This window comes from Condylostylus longicornis, unplaced genomic scaffold, assembly GCF_029603195.1.
Source record: "Condylostylus longicornis isolate FDR11 unplaced genomic scaffold, ASM2960319v2 ptg000721l, whole genome shotgun sequence".
Lineage (NCBI taxonomy): Eukaryota > Metazoa > Arthropoda > Insecta > Diptera > Dolichopodidae > Condylostylus > Condylostylus longicornis.
In genome coordinates, this window is record NW_026578668.1 from 13,525 (window position 1) to 34,625 (window position 21,101).

The 21,101-nt window shown below is 46.7% G+C and overlaps 1 non-coding gene across 1 annotated transcript; it reads left to right on the plus strand.

Moving 5' to 3' along the window:
• The first annotated feature begins 10,730 nt into the window (after nt 1-10,730).
• Nucleotides 10,731-10,806, plus strand: Trnaq-uug (transfer RNA glutamine (anticodon UUG)). Its single transcript has one exon. It is a non-coding gene; the product is annotated as a tRNA-Gln (tRNA).
• The last annotated feature ends 10,295 nt before the right edge of the window (nt 10,807-21,101 follow it).

Below are 21,101 nucleotides of genomic sequence, written 5' to 3' on the forward strand. Positions count from 1 at the left end.
GATTCAGTCAAGAAACGGGAACGAAATTCGATCACCAACTTCAAGGATCAATAACTTTGCCAACCTTCTCCAGAACTTGCTCGAAACGCCTTCATCGCAAGTAAACGGTATGTTGTTCAAGAAAATGATACCATTTTCATCTGAAAAGAAAGCTCCTTTATGAAAAGATAGGAATAACTACCACAAGCTTGAGAAAAGGTGGCAAAAGAGGCTAGAAAAATCCAAAAGACGGTCCTGTGAAAGCAAAATGGGGAAACGGGTTCTTAAAGAGCTTATAGCTTGGAAAGCACAACGTAGGGACAACCCACCAGATCCATTTGGACCCAGATCTGTGACTTCCCTCGCCAACCAACTACGAAGATGAATGCGTTCGCTCAAGTCATCAAGGACCTGCTCACGCAACGTTATGACCGGCGAAGGGATCTCTCTTCAACCAACACAGCGTGGACCCCATTTCCCCCAATAGCCCGTTGTCCAATCCGAACCCCAGATGCGGTACTACTTCCCGCGCAGTTCCTCCCGTACTCCTGTTTTCTGTTGGACCATCATCGATGTCGTCCTTTCCACTTCACCCTAATAGCTCGTCTTCACAACACCGAGGTCCCAGAGTTAGATCATTTCCTGAATCCAGCTGGACGGTTTGCATTTTCATCAAATCAACCCAGGTTCCTCAACACGATAGGCACGGAGTGGTTGGCGGAAATGACTGGGCGCCCAGACTCTCTTTCCCATCAACTAACGCCATGGACCTGCTTAAGCATCCAACATGGGCACTGTCCCTGCGAGGTCAGTGTAAACATCAATACGGCGGAAGCATGTTGTCGGCTTACTTTCTTCTTGGACCGTTCTCAATACTTCCATCCGGTGGGGATTAACACCATCTTCATGAGAGGACCAACAGCCCTCTACGCGCTCAGTGATTTGCAGGGACCAAGGTTTCAAGGATTCGCCTTGGTTATTATCAAGTCAATGAATGACATTGAGACACATCAGGTGTCTATCCGACTACAGAATGAACGAAAGATCTATTCTTGCAACAGTATAGTCTCAACGCTGTTACCGGACCGATCTAATCTCTTATCTTGCCTTGCCTTGATAGATTCTTACCATGGGAGAATCTGGAGACCCGATCAAGTAAAGACTATAGAGAAGATGATGATTTCTGTGAACAAGAAAGACACTCAACCACATTCAATTAAGACATTCAAGAACGACAATCCTACGACCACATTGGAAACCATTCTCTCGCATTTCACCCCTGCTTCAGTGGACCGATTGTACGAAGGTCTACCCCATTTGCCCACCCAACTATGCACGCGCTCTAATTGGATCGACGAAAGGACTCATCTTAGAAAAGGGACTCATCCAACCTCTTAGAGGACAATTTCAGTCACTCCCGACAACGATTTTCTTCGTAAATTATCGTCAAGATCCATTGATCCCGAAGATCCCTACGGACCAGAAGAATCTCCTCTCCAGACGGTTCTCGAAGAATTCATAATGAAAAGGACCCCAGCTTCCACACTTGTGCACATCTGGAAGTTTCATCACGGTGAATTTCGAGAAGAATTTGAAGAGAGTCAGAAGAATGGACATGAATGGGCCACGTTCTTGGACCAAGCGGATTCGTTAACGACGTTCGATTCATTGAATCCTCCCCTAAGTTGCGGTAAAGAGAATCGAAGAAAGATTAAAGAAGAATTAATACATTCACCCCCTAAGTTCCTCTTTAGATCACTGCCATATTCCCAATTTCCAAGGTGGATGTTACTTCGACGTGTTGAAGGACCCGAATGTTTCTCAATTGGCAGTAATCGAAGAACCATCAACTTCTCAACGATAGGAACTCGGTATTGGCCTCAGGACCTTCCACTCCCTCCGCCTCGGTATGCAGATCCAGTGGGTGTTTTTGAAGTGGCACAACCTGTTAACCCCTACCAAGAGATGGAGACAGGTTACATTGTTAGTTGGGTTCATGAAGGAATACAAGGATTACAAGAAGCCTTTGTGAAGGACCGTCGCTTTCGCTTGTCAGCACCGGCCTACCAGTCAACCAATAAAGGAAGAGGAAGTGAAACCAACATTGGAAAGATTCAATACGTGTTCCCCAGATCTGAAGTAATCTCATTGATGAACCCGACTCCTCCTACAGCTGGATACGAGAAATCAGTTCTTTCCTGGAGCATGGTACCAGCTTGGAATCGCGTTACGGGAGCCTATGCGAGAGATTACTGGGAATTGCCTCAACAAATTAGATGGACCCGTTATGGAACTTACCAATTAAGGAACCCGGATGGACGGTTCGACACCACTCCTGCATGGGCTCTCCGATTTGACGACCAGGGCAATCATCCACAACGACCACCCAAAGATTACCTTACTTCCTTGTTCCCTTCATCCTTGTCAGCCCTCAGCATCAAGCCCCTACATCCACCTCCAGATTGTCCCCTTCCAGATTCCCGGGTACAAGAAGCCAGAAGAAATCGAAGCCCGAATGCCACCTTTCCTCCCTCTTCCAGTTTAACCACGAAAGTGACCAGCAACACCGGCAACCCTTTTGCGCGCTTCGACTTCTCTTCCCCAGATTTTATCGTTCCCATTCCCCAGTCGGACCCGAAAGCCACTTCCTCAGTCACCGATGAAAGTTGGACCGACAGAATCCGTGATCCCGAAGAACCTTCTTCCTCGGACGCGTGGTTAAGAATGTGGGACCAAGAGCTCATGGACCAATTTGATAAAGAAGTTGGACCACGGGTGTTCTTGACGCATCCGGGAGCCAAGTACGATGCAGATGCAGAATGGGGAATGTATCTTGAAGCGGCCCGCCAGTTTTCCTTAAGGACCTTATCTTCGTCCGTCACCTTAAAAGAGTCAGATGAGCCGGAAGTCTCTCAACCAGAAGAAACGCATGGACCCAAAGCTCATGACGTGACGCTAAGTTCACAGAACAGTTCTTCATCGTCTACTGCCCTCTCTCTATTACCATCTTAATTGGTCTTAACCAAAGGACCCGCCTCATCCATTCATAGGTAGATAATCTACATAAACTATTTACATAGAATTCTTTATATCTCTAGGGTGTTGGTGTGGACCAGAAGAGAGAGGCATCTGATTTCTTTAAAAGAAGATTGGAAGAATAAGAGTTCTTTTATATATTTACATTTTTCAATTCCGAAGCTTTTTCCCTCCACCGTTTTTGAAGTAACAACAATCTTGTTTTTCTCAATTAATAAAATCAACATTTCAAAAGAAGTAATTCTCACCCCCATTATGATGAAGTATTTGCTGTGGACCGTAATCCTCTATAGTTCACTAATAATAGATGGAGTGTATGTGCGGGCTGTGGAAAATGATCTATTCTGTGAATCAATCCAAGCCATGGACCAAAGTAGGATTTTTCCGGCACAAGAAAAATCATTGCCGCAGAAGGGAAAACTTGCTGAAAACGAGGTGAAGGAAGGAACAGACGCTGAAATAAGAATCAACAACATCATAAAGGACCTTGAAGGGCTAACTCAGTTGATTGAAACACTAGGGAAGTTGAAGAATTTCCAAGAAAATCAAGTAGATATCAACGAGTTAACAACGAAAGTTAGAGCAATTAAGGACCCTAAAGACACAGTCGTGGTTGAGGACTCCCCCAAATCAGGAAGGTATCAAATCAAAACATCCACGGAGAAGAAAGTCATTGATACCGAGCATGAACAAAGACCAACGACCCAAGAGGATGAAGAAAAGGACCAAACAACAAAGATGATCAAGGACCACACATTCTAACAACATTTCAAACATGGATGCGAACGTGTGAGAAGGTTGTCAGTAGTGAGGTAGTCCAATTCTTCATTTATCTAATGATTGCGGGAATCTGTTCAACGTGTCTTTATTGGAAGGACCTTTTTGCGAAGATAAAGTTGTGGGCTCTAAAAGGGACCATCATTTCATTCATCATTGATAAGATTCGCGGCCCAAAGCGTGGGAATGGTAATCATGGTTGCGATTGGGAGAAGAGTGCAAGTCCAGCAAATTCCGGAATTCAACACGTAGGTACCAGCAACAGAGAGCGTAGATACTGTTAACCATGCGGACGATGTGTTAGCGAAGTAAGAAAACAGGGGGCAAAGCCAAGGGAAAACACACTGAAATATAGAAACGTAGATAAAAAACCCGGTCAAAATCATTAAGACCACGAACGCAGGATACTTTAGGCATCTGAGGATGAAGCGATGCGTAAAGTACAAAATATAACCCCACAAGAGAAGGATAAACAACATACCCAGGAACTTAGGGTCATGGGTGTCTAGCGTGAGCAGCGTAGACAGGAAACTAGTGAAAACGGCGAGGAAGGAAGTCATCATTCTAACAGGGGAGAAACGAAGACCGTAGACCACAGTGTTGAGAAAATATCAAAAGCTTACGGGTGAGTGAGCTCAGACAACAATTGCACTGCCAAGTGTGGTGGTGCTCCTAGGGCGGGAGACAAGAGGATAGCATGCTTCTTAAGTCTGTGTCTCGTAGAACAAAGTCTCAAAAACCCATCACCAATGCATCGCAACTCGATGGCAAACAGACGGATCCACGCCAGCTACCACGAAAGGCTTAGTCGTTACACAATCACAAGGTGGTCTACGATTACGAACAGCTGCAATTACAGATGAAGCCAAAGTATTAGCCGATTACGAACATCTACGACGCGCCAAAGAGGAAATAGAAGCTCGACATCGTCTGTTACAGTCCCCTACGCCTGCAGAACCCACAACGCCCGCAACGTCCGATATTCCAATGACCAACTTGGCGCATTCCTCTACCCAACGGCGAATATTTCGTGCCCATTCTTTCGACTGTTAACCTGATACATACATTCCGTTATAATTCGCAAAGCTCTGACTACCCTTCTTCTACGTGTTTTTCGTTGTCTACGTCCATTCCTTCCTCGTTTTTCAGCAATTCTTCGTGTGATGATTTTGTCCATAAACTCCAATTCATTGAATTTCTCAATCGTTCATCCTCGTTTCTTGCTCTCGTTGATTCTGGATCACAATTAAATATTATCTCTTATATCCTTCTTCCCTTCCTTACATATGAATCCTGCTGTTCACCCATTCGGGCGTTGCATGGGGTTGGTGGCAAAGCTAACGACGTGGCTAAATGGATCGACTTACCTGTGACGTTGTCTAATTCTGTAACTGTGTCGGTAAAATGTGCGGTAGTAACTGATCTTCCATGTATTGCATTATTTGGTCTTCCCTTTTTGAGTCAACTTGGTGCTGTCCATGACATTCCTAATCGTGTTTTGAATACAATCTACGGGCCCATTGTCCTTCGCACTCCACCGTCTGTCGATCCTCCAGCTTCCAACTCTGCTTTCGCTACTTCGCCCTCCGTGACCCTCGATTTTTCATTCGCCATTGAATGAAGCTCAACGTCAAGAAGTCCGCGATCTGCTGAGCGAGTACGACGGCCTTTGGAGGGGTGAGCAGCGTGGAAAGGCCGCTGAACTCGAACATAGGATTCGTCTAACAACCGATCGACCTGTTGTCGTCCGCCCGCGTCCAATTACTGAGGAACAGAAGAAAGTTGTTGATGCAGAAGTACAGAAAATGTTAGATCAGAAAGTTATCCGCCCAAGTTGTTCACCATATGCTTCCGAAGTTGTGTTAGTACCAAAGAAGACAGGAGACTGGCGCTTTTGCATTGACTTCCGGGCGCTCAACAAAGTGACAATCAAAGATCGTTATCCACTCCCTCGCATCCAAGACCTGATCCACGCCATCAAAGGGTCCAAATACTTTGTCGCACTTGACTTACGAGCAGGGTATTGGCAAATACCAATGGAGGAAAGATCGATTAAATACACGGCATTTCGGTGCTTCAAAGGCTTGTATGAGTTCATTTGTATGCCCTTTGGGTTGACTAACGCCCCTGCAACCTTTCAGCGGATGGTTGACTTTTTGTTTGGCGACTTACGGTTTTCTGGGGTCCTCGCATATATTGATGATATTCTGGTTCATTCCCATTCCTTTCAACAGACGATGCAACTTCTACGAACAGTTTTTGAGCGTCTACGTGCCACGGGGTTGACTTTGAATCTTCCGAAAAGTGTGTTTTTTTCCTAGAAAGCTGAAGTATCTTGGTCAACTGATTGTAGAGGGGACAGCTTGTTCCTGATCCAAAGAAAGTTGAAGCCCTCAGCCGTATCCAGTCGCCAACGAATCTCAATGATGTCAGAAGTCTTTTAGGTTTCCTTGGGTTCTATCATGCCTTTATCCCCCGTTATGCAGATATTATGACCCCGGTATTTGAATTATTACGCAGTCAGGAGAACACGAAAAGAAGCAATAAGCTAACTGAAGTCGAATGGACAAGCGAACACGAACGAGCAGTTGAAGAAGCGATTTCGAGATTGGCAAATTCAGTTCTTGAAATTCCACTTGATTCAGATGAGTTCATGGTGGAAACTGACGCCTCTGAGAAAGCGATTGGAGCTGCATTACACGTAAAGCATGAGGATGTGTGGAAACCTGTTGAATTCTATTCGAAGACATTGTCCACGATTCAGAAGAACTGGCCTGCAAGAGAACGTGAAGCTTACGCAATCGTTGCAGCACTACAAAAGTTTGATCATTACTTACGTGGCCGCACATTCGTTGTGCACACGGATCATGAAAGTCTAAGATGGATGCTAGATTGTCCAAAAGGAAAGATTGCACGGTGGGCAAGCGCATTGGCTGAATACGATATGCAAATCTATCACAAAAGTGGCAAAGAACTCGTGCACATCGACTTCTTATCACGATTCTTGGATCAAGAAGACGACGGAACACTACGCGATAGAATGTGCTTTTTCACCTCAACAGAACCGATCCCTGAACTACAAGACATTATCAACAAGAACCAACTCCAACGACTCTAGGATTCTCACGCAAGAACAACATCATCTATTACCACGGGCTCATCTACGTTCCCCCAAGCTTCAGAACCAAGGTTATCGCTTCTTGCCATTCCATAGCTCCCTTCCATCATCCAGGTATCAAGAAAACCACTTCCACCATCAATAGGACGTTCAATTGGCCAAATTTGCGGAAAGATGTAACACTTTACCTGCAATCATGTCTATTTTGTCGCCGCAACAGGTCAGGAGCGGAACGAGTGCAAGGACTATTTCGGACTCATCCAATACCGGGTGCTTTCGACAGCATTTATATGGATTTCTGGCAATGTTCGTATAACGATAAATCATATGTCATCCTTACGTTGATTGACCAGCATACTAAATGGGTCGAATGTGTGATTCTCAATAACAAAACAGCTACAACGGTTGCAACAGCTCTCCTGCATTCTTGGGTTTATCGATTTGGTGTCCCCAACAAGTTACTGTCCGATCAAGATCCATCCTTTTGCACCACAGTCCTGACAAGGCTCTCCGCACAACTAGGAATAACGCGGATCACTTCCACAGTGTATCATCCCGAGGGTAACGCCCCAATCGAATCGTTTCATCGAACTTTGAATCAAGGTCTACGATTTTTTGATCAAAAAAGTGTTCCGCTACAAGAAGCACTTGACTTGGTTCTGTTTGGCTATCGTTCAACAATTCACAGCACAACAGGGCACTCCCCCAGCTATCTCACCTATGGAGTTGACCCTCGACTGCCCAACGACAATGACTGGCGAATGGAATCAACCTCTCTCAACAGTGAAAGATTGAAGTTTCTCTCGCTTCTTAGGTTAGATGTCCAGTTGCAGGCACAAGAACTATTGAATCGTCAAAATCAGCGCAAGAATGAAGCACGTCAACCAACAACATTCGAAGAAGGTCAACTCATCCTCTGCCGTGCGATTCCACTTGATCAAATGAAGCACAAAAACGCCTTTTACAAAGTTTCGCCCCGTTGGACTCTCCCTTATCGGGTTGTTCGAGTTCTCCCTACCCTGAAAACAGCTATTGCAAAGTCGCTCCTCACGAATGATCTTCGACAGGTCCACATACAGGATGCCCAATTCATTTTGCCCCCACAAGGTTTAGCGCAAGAGAAAGAATGGCTGAACTTGGTGCAGAAAGAAGTTTCTAATATGTATGATCCGCAGAAATGCCGGGAAGTAATCGAAGAGTTCTTTGAAGCTCTGTCTACGCCACAGCAACTGTCAGACGAGCCCACTAGGAAGCGTCGTCGGATTCCAAAGTCTGGAGGGGCCCTGATGGGTTTTTGAGACTTTGTTCTACGAGACGCAGACTTAAGAACACCAGGAAAAGAAATCAAGCATGCTATCCTCTTGTCTCCCGCCCTAGGAGCACCACCACACTTGGCAGTGCAATTGTTGTCTGAGCTCGCTAACTCGTAAGCTTTTGATACTTTCTCAACCTCGGGATCTACGGTTCTTTTTCCCATTTGTTAGAATGACGACCTCCTTCTTCTCCGTTTTTACATGCTTTCTGTCTACGCTGCTCACGCTAGACATCCATGACCCTAACTTTCTGGGTATGTTGTTTATCCTTCTTCTTTGTGGTTATATTATCTACTTCACGCATCATTTCATTCTCAGATGCCTAAAGTATCCTGCGTTCGTGGGCTTAATGATTTTGACCGGCTTTTTTATCTACGTTTCCATAGTTCAGTGTGTTTTTCCCTGGCTTTTCCCCATGGTTTCTTACTTTGCCAACTCTTCCTCCATGTGGTTAACGGTATCCACGCTCTCTGCTGCGGGTACTTACGTGTTGAACTCCGGATTTTGCTGGACTTGCACCATTCTTCCATTCGCCACAATGATCACCATTCCCACGCTTTGGGCCGCGAATCTTATTAATCATCGTCGGACTCTTGGTCTCGCGTGAAGTCAATTGCTAGAACGTTGTGGGGTACGGCTGGTTTCTTCGTCCATTTCGGATCGGCTTTTCTCTTCTAAGCTGCGTAACGCTCTCTGGCGCGGACTCGATCTTGTTCAGTGACATTTAATAATTTTCCGACAACGCCCTTCACGGAATCTAGTTGATCCGGAGTGGTGTTATCAAAACCGGTTGAGAGTTGCGCTCCCTTTTGAGTTGGGTGAGCTACAATCCTTGCTTTTCCGGCAGTGTCAGTCACGATTCGAGCGCGGCAAGCCTTGCTGATATGCCCTATTTTGTGGCAGTTAGCGACGATCCTTCCGGTGCGGACACAAGCGTTTGAGGTGCATTCCGCCACACCCAAAGCAAGGTCTCGTGACTGCCTGTGATGATGACGAAGCTTGTTCATGCACGGGCATCATGGGGTTCCACCAGATAAGTCGTTGGTTGTTGAGGACTTTCTTCGTCCATCGAGCTTTGTATGCTTAGTGCATATTCGAAGAGTTCTTCGGTTGCCCATTGCTTATTAGGGTTGAGGTCTTTTATCCTCTTAGCAAGCCCTTTAGGAAGCAATTTGAAGGCCAATTTGAGAAGTTGAGGTTGTTGGAGGATTGGAGGACGTCGGCGACGGACGCACATGTACACATATGCTTGCTGGATTTCTCGGTGAGAGGCGACGGCTAGATAGACGGTTGGCTGTTGTTGTGGTTGCATGAGTCGGTCTTCGAAGAGGTCCAATTCCTTAGGTCCGACGAAGAGTTTTCGTGCAATCATATCGGCCAAGTCTTCGATGTATACGATGCGTTCGACTCTGGGTCGAGCCGCTTGTATGGCGTATACGTACTCCGGGGCACAGATGAGTTCCATGACGTCAATGACAATCGCAGCCGTAGCTTGGTGAGCACGGATCTTCCTTTCAGCATCGCCAAACCAAGATTCCAATTCGAGTTCAGAACGGGGCTCGAATGGTTGAAAACTGAGATTCGTCTTCCACACGGCTAGTTGCCAATGGTGTGTGTTCTTGGGGATGGTCGAGGGGAAGAAGCCGCGGCGGAAGGCAAGAGGCTGAAATGCTGGTGAGTCTTCTTCAAAATAGAGTTGTTCCATCATTTCCGGTGAAGCAGCCCCCAGTTGATCTGCCGAGATATACCCGACTAGATTTTTGTCTCGGAAATGTGAGCTTGTGGCTTTGTCCTTTGTTCTAGTGGGTTGGTCCTTGGGTACATCGCTCGTAAGGAACAGGAATGGCTCTTTATCGTCTCCCAGCTTTCTTCGTGGCGCCTTGCGACTGGTTCTTATTCCTCTCGCTAGTCTCATTATTCTCTTGGGTGGAACCTTCTTTTTCGTGTCTTGGACAACGTCGTCGAGAGTGCGTAGTTGGCACAACGAGTTTTGCGCGACCTTAGATGAGGTGCTCTCGTCACTGGACCCCTCCATATCGTCATAAACATCAGAATCGTGTTTAGCGGACATTCTGCTTTTCGCTCCCTTGCCTAAGCGATTGTTAGATGAGTTCAAATTAATTAGGTGTTAATTTGAAGATTGTTCTAACACTGATTGCTTTTCAGAGTTTAGCAGTTGGATGGAAGTCCAACCTCGACTGACGTGTTTGTTGTCTGTTTTACCGTTCATGATTAGATCTAAAAAGTCCCCTTCTAGCTAAAAATGCTACTAAAGAATTTAACAATAAGTGCGGCGGCAGTCGCTCAAATCGTCGCCAATATTTAACCCATTTTGGCAGACAATAGATTGATCTACTACGCATCCATAACACAATTAACTAGACGAACTTCCGACACATTGCGCGCAAAGTAAATCTGGGGGATTCACTTGCTCCACTACTCTAATCGCAGCGTTTACACTCTCACTCAAAGAAGAACTTGACGAATCGTTCAAGGGCGATCCTTACATCAGTATGGTGTAGTGGTTAGCACTCTAGACTTTGAATCTAGCGACCTGGGTTCGAATCCCAGTACGACCTAATATATTCAAATATTGTCGAATGTCAACATGGTTAGAGGTATGCATAATTTTTTTGGTTGTGTTGATTCAGGTAAATTATTCGAAATAGATATTGGTTGTATGGTGTAGTGGTTAGCACTCTAGACTTTGAATCTAGGGTTCGAATTCCAGTACGATCTTAAATATTCAAATATTTGACCTGGTTGGTCGAATATAATTTAAGGGATTGATTTGGGGATGTTTTGGAGGTTGTGGAAAGGTCCTTGCTATAACCACACAGACAACAAGTCCCGCCGCGAGTATACCGAATGCAATGGGGGTCCATGGTCCATTGGAAACTTGTGATGGGGTAGATTCAATGATGGTAGTTGATACTCCATCACCCCAGTGGGAGAGCTTCTGGTCATAAGCGTCGATGGCGGTCCACAGAGAAGTCCAAAACGTACGGCACAGGATTGGGGTGACAACGTAAATAGTTCTCCCAACGATGGCAGAGGCCGCAAGTCCGCTAATAATAAATAAGACCACCAGGGTCCTACGGACGAAGGGATAGACTTGTACAAAAATAAAGATGGCAAATGCTAAACTCAGTGGTACTGAAATAAAATACAAAGTCGTCGGACTGATTATCGTTCCGACGAGGTCCACTATTTGAAGGAGCGTGTTGGTACTCATCACTGTGGGCAGAGGTTGATTTATGTCAAAATTGATGAGTTGGGGAACAGAGCAAAAAAACTCAAAAACTGATTGTGTTGCCACAGCGAGACACATGGAGCATGTAGGGACTAGACAAGCGCTAAGACAGTGGACTTTTATCCTTCAGTTTGGTTCTGATCGAAGCAGGCAGCACGCCAATACTCCCGCCCAAGAACCAAACCTACTCCCGCCGGTGTCTTTTCTTATTCGTCGGTGTTAGTTGTGGCCAATCAACAGACTCCCAGAACTGATCAAGCTTGGCACGCCGATCCTCAGGGTCGAACATTGAACAAACTTCACGATTCACAACTCGGTCCCACTCCTCGCGTTGAAGTTGAGTAAGCGGTGGACTGATGAACCGAACATCTTGAAGATGGACAATTTTCTGTTGATCGGTGACGAGATTCTTTACAAGGGCTTTCTGATTGCCAGGGAAAACAGAGAAGACACGGCAAGGAAGGGGTCAACTTGTGCTTGTGTTCATTGGAGAAGTGGGCTGCCTTGTGTCTGTCATGCTCCGACGCACGCACCAGAACGAGCTGACCGACAGAAAATTCACCCGCCTGCCGAGACTCATTCCTCTTATCATTCTCACGGATCCTCTTGTCAAACGCTTGCCATTGGATATCAAGGCGCATCTCATTCAGGAACTTGAGCCGTTCTTTCATTGCAGCAGTCCGCTGGAAACGCCAGTCGTTGTCGGCAGGGGCACGGAGGTCTAGTCCATAGACAAGGAAGGCAGGAGACTCGTTCGTCGTCAAGTGTAGGGTTGAGCGGTAAGAGTAAAGGACTAAGTCTAAAGCTTCGTAAAACGAAAGGCTTGGGCGAATAGGAGGGATTTCAAATGCTGACAACCCTTTATTCAATGTTCGGTGGAAGGATTCGATCACAGCGTTCCCTTGCGGATGATAAGGTGTGCTGGTCAGGGCAGTAGTTCCGAATAGTCCGTTGATGGTCCTCATCAAAACTCCAGTGAATGTCTTGTCATTGTCGGTCATGATTATTGAAGGAACTCCGAAACGACAGATCCATGAACGGATGAATGTGGATACGACGATTTCAGCAGTGGATGAGGGGATAGCAACACATTCAACCCATTTTGTGAACTGGTCGATCATCGTGAGCACCTGGTAACTGGTTCCGTTAAATGTACACTTCCAGAAGTCCATATAGATGGTGTGAAAAGGCCCCGGGGTTGGATGGGTACGGAGGTGACCTTGTAGCCGTTCAATTCCCGGTCTGACTCGCTGACAACGCAGGCAGGACGCGACATAGCGCACGACTTGTAGGTGGAGACCTGGCCAATTAAAAACTTTTCGAATGATTCTGGACGTTTTCTTGCTACCGTTGTGACGGAAAGGCGCAACAGAATGGCACGCAGCGATCACTGCATTTCGGAGTGACATTGGGACCCAAATGGCGTCGTGGTAATAAATGACATCGTCTTTGTGGAAGAATCCCTTCCCAGATGGTGGAGTTGTAGCTCGCTGCTCGTGAAGGATCTGGTCCATCGTAGGGAGGTTGTTTGGTGTTGCTGCCAAGAAATTGTTGAAACACATGTAATCTTTAACATCCATGTCCGAGAAGTCCACAAATCTGGTTAAATAATCTACATGTTCCATTTCCTTGCCACTACGGTGGCAGATTGTCATGTCGTACTCACTGAGTCGGCTGGCCCAGCGTGATACTCGCTGAATTGTAGGCCGCAACAAACCAACAAGACAGCGCCAACTGACAGCGACAGGGACAGGAATGAGGGAGGAAACGGGGAAGGACTCCCGAATGGAGCCTCAAGACTAACGGAACCAAGGGGGAAAACGGCTCCTAAACGCGCTTGAGAGGGGGGAAACCACTGAAAGAAAGAAAGAGAGGAGACATGAGTGACAAGTGTATGAAAGGTAAAACAATACGAAGAGGACTAAGTAAGATCCCCAATAAATTAAGGTGCGAGCGTTGCGGATCCATCCTGAAAAAGACGATGCCAGGCAGACGAGGCGTGTGCCGGCGAGGAAAACCATGATGGCGGCGCAGAGAGGGTTCATTCCCGAAGGTTGGGAGGAAGGTTGGTTCGACGGAATGGAGGTTGAAGACAGGGGGGGGTTAAGTCTGTGCCAGAAGGTTGACTGAATTAAAAAATGAAATGGTGCACCCAAAATGGGACAGAAAAAAGGCAAAACAACAGGACAAGATACTTTGGAACTCGAGCGGATTACCAGCCAAATTGATAGAGAGAAATTGACTGTTGTCGCAGGGGTAGGAACGTGGATCGTAGGACCGAAAGGGGGCGAGTTCGAATCCCAGCACCTGCCTTTTTTGGCTGTTATGATGAAGGCAAACGCATATGTAGGCCATGAGGCTTGCAAAAATGTCGAATATCAGATTATCGTCCCCTTCAAGCCTCGTTGCCTACTCTGCGTCGCTTGAAGCGTTGTTGGATCGGCTCTTGAGCATCTGTAATACTCGTCCAGAAAGCTTCTAAGTATTGTGCTCTCTTGGCCGGATCACTGATGGTGCTTTCCGCATGTTGGGTGGCGATTGACTGCCACTGCTGCCGGAGAATAGGGCATGATGGGAGCGTAATGAAACGGACATTTTGGATGTGGACTTCTTGTGTACGACCTGAGCCAAAGTGTCGGACAATTGCGGACTTGCCATTCTGCGAAACATGGATTACGCGGGCGGGCAGACTGAACTTTGGGGCAATTTTGCGGTCGCCCTCAACTCGGGACGCGGCAGCAAATTCCTTGTCGGATAAGGAAACCAGGATAATGTCATTCAACTCAAACAAATCGTGCGTTCGACCCGGCTGATCAAGCTTGGACAAGTAGAGAAACTGAGCATGAGCACGTTCAATCTGTTTCAATCGGATTTCGGATATGACCTTAGCCCGCTGAACGTCGTCAGCATGTCGTAGGAAACGCCAATCATTCTCGGACTGGGGGTCGGAGATCAATACCAAAGGTGATAAACGCAGGAGAGTCGCCCAAGGTTAAGTGGATTGTAGAGCGATAGGCGTAGACGGCCAGTTGAACTGCAGTGGAAAAGGGAATGTCTTTATTCTCGATATGAATGGAGGCGATGCCCTTCTTTAGGGTACGATGAAATGTCTCGATCAAGCTGTTGCCTTCGGGATGTTGGGACGTGGTACGCAAATGAGTGAAACCTAACAACTTGGACAACCGATCGAAGACATCGGACCAAAATGCGGGTCCTTTGTCAGAAACAACAGTCTTGGGTACTCCGTAGCGGCAAACCCAGTGCTCCAAAAACGTACGTGCAGTCGTTTCGGCCTTTGCATCTTTGACAACTACGCATTCGCACCAACGGCTGAGACGATCGATCATTGTGAGAACGTAAGGTTGATTGCGGACCCAAAGACAAGGGCCCCAGTGATCGATATGGACTTGCTCGAACAATGAAGTTGTTGGCGGCTGATGGATGAACTGGCCTTGATATTGCTCGATTCGTGGGCGTAAGCGTTGACAAGATAAACAAGAGCTGACAAAAGAAGCAACATCACGATGTAAGTTAGGCCAGTTACAACTTTTCAAAATAGTCTTAGCTGTTTTCACATGCCCCGCATGACGGAAGGGTGGAACAATATGACACGCGGCGATAACCTGTGAACGAAGTGCTGGTGGGATCCACAGGCCATGGTTGTAGAAGATGATCTCGTTTCGCGTGGAGAATTGCTTGCCAGTTGGTCTGGGCACATAGGATCGTTGTGCGGTAATGATTTCGTCAAATGAGGGGAATGGCGTTGGAACAATGAGGGATGGTGTCGGTGGTGAAGCGTTGCTTATTTCAATGACATTTGCGCTAAGCTGCGAGGGTGAAAGTTGACATGGGATTGAAGAAGGAACCGAGGGGAGATAGGTCATTCTGTCGGCAAGAAGGTCATAATCATCAACAATAAAACGTGAAAAGAAATCGACATGATCCATTTCCTTGCCAGGCTTATGACGAAGGGTGAAATTGTACTCCGCCAAGCGACAGGACCAGCGAGCGAGTTTTCCGGTGTTGTTCTTCGACATGTACAGCAGAGACTGGTGATCGGTGAAGAGATCAAAGTGACGGCCGCGTAGATAATGATCGAAATGGTTGAGGGCCCAAAAGATGGCATAGCCCTCTTTTTCTCGTGTTGGCCAACGGAGTTCAGCAGCTTTTAAGGTGCAAGAGGCGAATTCAACTGGAATGAGCTTTTCATCACGACGGACTGAGAGAATGGCACCAACAGCGTAGTCTGAAGCATCGGTCTCGAGAACGAAATCGTCATCTTCAAGTGGAAGAACAAGAACTGAAGTCGCTAACTGATGTGCGCAGAATTCGAGGGCAAACTGATGGTTGGGGTGTCCATTCAAATACGACTTTGGACTTGAAAAGATCTGATAGATGGTGGGCAAAGTGAGAAAAGGCTGGAATGTACTGGCGGAAATAACTTAGCAGGCCGAGGACTTTGCGAACTTCTGGGACTGAAGTCGGTGGGCGGATGTGCGAAAGGACTTCGACTTTCTTTGGATTTGGTCGGATGGTGCCATGGGCGAGGATATGACCTAGATATAGAAGGGATTTATGGAAGAACTGAGACTTGACGATGTTCATCCGAAGCCCAAAATGGCGAAAACGTTGCAAAACAATTCGAAGAGTGCTGCAAACTTCGTCGACGGAGGTGCCGTGGATCAAGATGTCATCCAGGTAGATGAGGACGCCTTTCGGAAACAAGTCTTGGAGGATGAAATCCATGACACGCTGAAATGTGGCTGGTGCGTTCTTTAAGCCGAAAGGCATGACCACGAATTCATAAAGACCTGTAGGGGTGCGGGAAGGCGGTAAACGGGGTACAACGTGGCTCCATGCAAATGTTCCAATACCCAGCACGAAGATCTAAGGCACAAAAGACGTTACTGCCGCGGATAGAATTTAGAAGACTTGCGATCCGGGGGATCGGGTACTTGTCGGATGTAGTAACCTTATTGAGTTGGCGGTAATCAACACAAAAGCGCCAGAGTCCATTCTTCTTCCGCGTCAGGACGACTTCCGTAGCGTACGGCGAACAGGATGGCCTGATGATTCCGTCTTTTTCCATGATTTCGACTTCTTTCTTGATAATTTCAACCTGTTCGGCGGAGAAACGACGAGGGCGTTCGACAATCGGGCGCGTTGAGGAGAGTTCAATGACATGTGGTAGGACTTTGCACTTGCTTGGTCGCATGGAGGCCCAGATGTCGTGAAATTCCAAGAGAAGGGGTGAGAGTTGATCGACGATTTCAGGATATTCGACAGCCTGTAATACTTCATCCACTCGTTGTTGGAGCTCTTGTCTTTCTTCGGCGGTGAGTGTGTTGATTGTAGATGACGAAGATATGAGAAGAGACTGGAGTTGCGATTTGAGTTGCACTGGGCCGTGGCGATTGACGAGGTAATTCTCTGAGAAATTGGCAACAAAATTAGTGGCAACAAAGAATGGGAGACCGAGAATAAATTGCCAGGGAAGATGATTGACTACGGCGAAGGTAAGATCGACAGATTGACTATTGGAAAGGGAAAAAGAAGAAGAGCCCCAATGGAGAATATCCATTGTGGAGCCCGTGCAACCAGATAGCGTCGAGGAAGGTTGGTTATGGATTCTATATGGAATTTGTGAAGCAATTTCGAAGGACATAACATTAACGGCGGCACCGGAATCAACGAGGCACAATATCGATATAGAATTTATGAAAAGATCAACAAAACGAAGGGAACAACGAGAGATGTTGCGAGCAACTAACGAATAAATAGAAAAAAATGGACACGGAGACGGATTGGGAACACACTTGACGGGAGGGGGAGAATTAATATCGATGTTATTATTATGGGAGTTGTGGGGGGTTATGTTGGATGAATAGATAGATGATGGACATGAATAACGACGAAGGGGAAAAATTGGAGACGATTGAGATGGGGGATTGGATTTAGATGAATTATTATTGATGCTTATGGATGTGTTTTTCATGGAGGATGGGCAAGATATGGTTATGTGGTTGGGTTTGATGGATGGTGGGACTGAAAATTTGGCTGGTTATATGAAGACGAATATATGGGGGTTGGGGAATACATAGGTGGGTAATATGGATAAATATATGATTGATAGGGGAATTGTTGACCTTGGGACATGATTGGGGATTGCATTGGAGGTGGTTGGGGTTGTTGGATTTCGAGGGACGACATTGGTTCGTCGTCAAGTGTTAGATCGATGAGGGGTGGACTGATGACGATGAGGATGATTGTTGAACGAACTGTTGAAGTTGAGGGTTAGAAGCGTATGGAAATTGTTGATGATCTGGGATGTCAAGTGGAGTTGAATTTGAAGTGGTTGAAGTAGTTGTACGTGGAGCTTGGAGTTGGGCTAACTGCTGGTTGGCTTGTGTTGTATTTTCTCTTGCTTTGGCAATTCGATCCGACAGTTCAGATATGCGCGTGGTGTCAGGAACTGTTTTCTGGCTGACTCTGAAACTACCGCCCGATGTCGTTAAGAAGGTCTGACGTTGCATGGGGAGTCCGGAACGGGTTGTTGGTCTTTTCCACAAAGGGACACAGCGATGAACTCCGGCGTCTCTGGCTTGATTGCATTGGGGACAGATGAAAAGTGTTTTACCATTTTCGATTTGACGAATGGCCCATTGTTCATGCTTCTGATCCCTGAACCAACGGTTGATGTCGGCTTTACTCCAATTCCGGACGTCGGAAGGGAGTTGAGGCATATGTTGCAGGAATTCGGCTTCACGAGCAAGTAAGTCGGCCTGTTTGAGACGAAGATAAAGTTGATCTGCTGGCATTTGTTTTTCTTCTTCAGTCAAGAAAACGGGGCGTCTTTTCTCTTCCCTTTGTTGTTTGATATGAGACTGGAGTTCTTTAATGGCTTGCTCTGGAGTTAAATCGGTAAGTTGGGCGAGAATTGTTGGACTGATCTTCTTGGGTTGAGTGGTGGGGATGGGCAGCGTAATTGACTTGGGTTGTTCTTCTCTTTTGACGGTTGGGGTTGATGTAGACATTGCGGAAGGTGGGATTTCTGTTGGACTGGGTGAAGAAGTGGATTCGTCGATGTGGATGGCATGAATTCCTTTGGAACCATCAAGAAGAGCAAAGGCAACAAGCAATTGGTCGATGGATTCTTGAAGCCGGGCGATGGAGGAGTTGAGTTCAGTGTGAGAATCGGGCTTTGAGTTGTTGGAGAGGTCCCGCAAAGCTGAAAGAAATGAAGATGGGGAACAGAGGAGAATAGGATCTGTTGGGTTGGCTGGGGTCCCTGACGTTGAAGACGAACTTTTGTTGCTAGGCCGGTGCCCACAACGTCCACCAATGAATTGTAGGCCGCAACAAACCAACAAGACAGCGCCAACTGACAGCGACAGGGACAGGAATGAGGGAGGGAAACGGGGAAGGACTCCCGAATGGAGCCTCAAGACTAACGGAACCAAGGGGGAAAACGGCTCCTAAACGCGCTTGAGAGGGGGGAAACCACTGAAAGAAAGAAAGAGAGGAGACATGAGGGACAAGTGTATGAAAGGTAAAACAATACGAAGAGGACTAAGTAAGATCCCCAATAAATTAAGGTGCGAGCGTTGCGGATCCATCCTGAAAAAGACGATGCCAGGCAGACGAGGCGTGTGCCGGCGAGGAAAACCATGATGGCGGCGCAGAGAGGGTTCATTCCCGAAGGTTGGGAGGAAGGTTGGTTCGACGGAATGGAGGTTGAAGACAGGGGGGGGTTAAGTCTGTGCCAGAAGGTTGACTGAATTAAAAAATGAAATGGTGCACCCAAAATGGGACAGAAAAAAGGCAAAACAACAGGACAAGATACTTTGGAACTCGAGCGGATTACCAGCCAAATTGATAGAGAGAAATTGACTGTTGTCGCAGGGGTAGGAACGTGGATCGTAGGACCGAAAGGGGGCGAGTTCGAATCCCAGCACCTGCCTTTTTTGGCTGTTATGATGAAGGCAAACGCATATGTAGGCCATGAGGCTTGCAAAAATGTCGAATATCAGATTACTCGCCCCTCTTTGGCGTCCAACATCCAACGCAAGCTCTTGTGGTCCGTACGCACTTCAAAGCTTCGTCCGCAAAGATAGATGTCAAACTTTCTGAGGCCGAAGATGATTGCGAACGCTTCTCGATCCCGCACAGGCCAACGACGTTCCACAGCACCTAACTTCTTCGATGCAAATTCGACGGGTTGAAGAGAGCCATTTTCACGTTTGCAACTTAATGTAGCCGCCACAGAGAATCCCGACGCGTCAGTTTCAAGAACAAAGTCATCCGAGGGCAAAGGGATTGTCAACACAGAACTTTGAAGTCTTCGGATCGCTTCTTGCACTGCTGAACAGTATCCCAAATAATCTTTAAGGTCTTGTTCGTTCTAGACGTTCCCTTTACTCCTTTCAAGAGGTCAAACACCGGTGTCATCAATCCCGCAAAGTCCTTTATGTACGGTTGATAATACCCAAGCATACCCAAGATCCGTCGTACGTCATAAAGGGTCGCTGGGGTCCTGAAGTTTGATAAAATCTCAACTTTCGCCAAATTGGGCTTCATCATTCCATCTTCAATTGTTTGTCCCAGATACTTCAGGAGTCGTGGGAAAAAATTTGACTTCGTGAAATTGATCTTCAACCCTTCCGCTTGAAGTCGGTCCAAGACAACTTTAAGCTTTCCCAAGACTTCTTCAAACGTCGTACCATGTACTAAGATGTCATCGATGTAAGCCAAGACGCCTGTTGCTCGAAGGTCGCCAAAGAGAAAATCCATGAGGCGCTGGAATGTTGCTGGTGCATTGGTCAAACCGAACGGCATCACTAGGAACTCAAATAGCCCCAAAATACACCGAAAAGCTGTGTATTTGATGCTGTTTTGTTCAAGGGGAATGTTCCAATACCCCCATCGAAGGTCCAAAGCTGCGAAGTACCTCGAATTTCGAACGGCATGGAGGAGATCCGTGATTCTTGGAAGTGGGTAGGCGTCTTTAACCGTTTGTTTATTCAGGTTCCGGTAGTCAATACAGAATCTCCAGCCCGTGAAGTTCCCATCCGCGTCTTGTTTCTGTGCGATGACGATTTCGGAGCTATGTTCTGATTTACTTGGCTGGATGATCTTGTCATTCAACATTTTCTGGACTTGTCGTTGGATCTCTTCTTGTTGTTGTGGCGTAGCGTGGCGTGGCCTATCTCTAATTGGTTTGTTGGTCCGTACAGTGATTCGATGTTCAATGTTCTTAACGCGGCCAGGGACGTCTCCCGCCCAAAGGTGGCGATAATTTCGAAGAAAATGTCGCATCTTTTCCATCTGTTGCCGCGTTAAGTTGGTCAGGTCGATGTTGAGTTGTTCGATTTCGTCTCCTGGTTCTGAACTGAGCGTGGTATGAACTGTGGGAAGGGGGTGGTCGTTGACATTGAATGAGCTGCATTGGTCCGTTTTTCGTGGTCAGAATAGCAGTGGTCGAGTCGAGTTGAGCTTCGTTCTGAAGCAAGAATGGTTGTCCAAAAATAATAGAACAAGGGCAGTTGTCCACAACAGCTGCTTTCAAATCGCAATTTGTAGCGTTTGGTAGGTCCACTTTAATTGACACCCATTTATGAATTCGGGA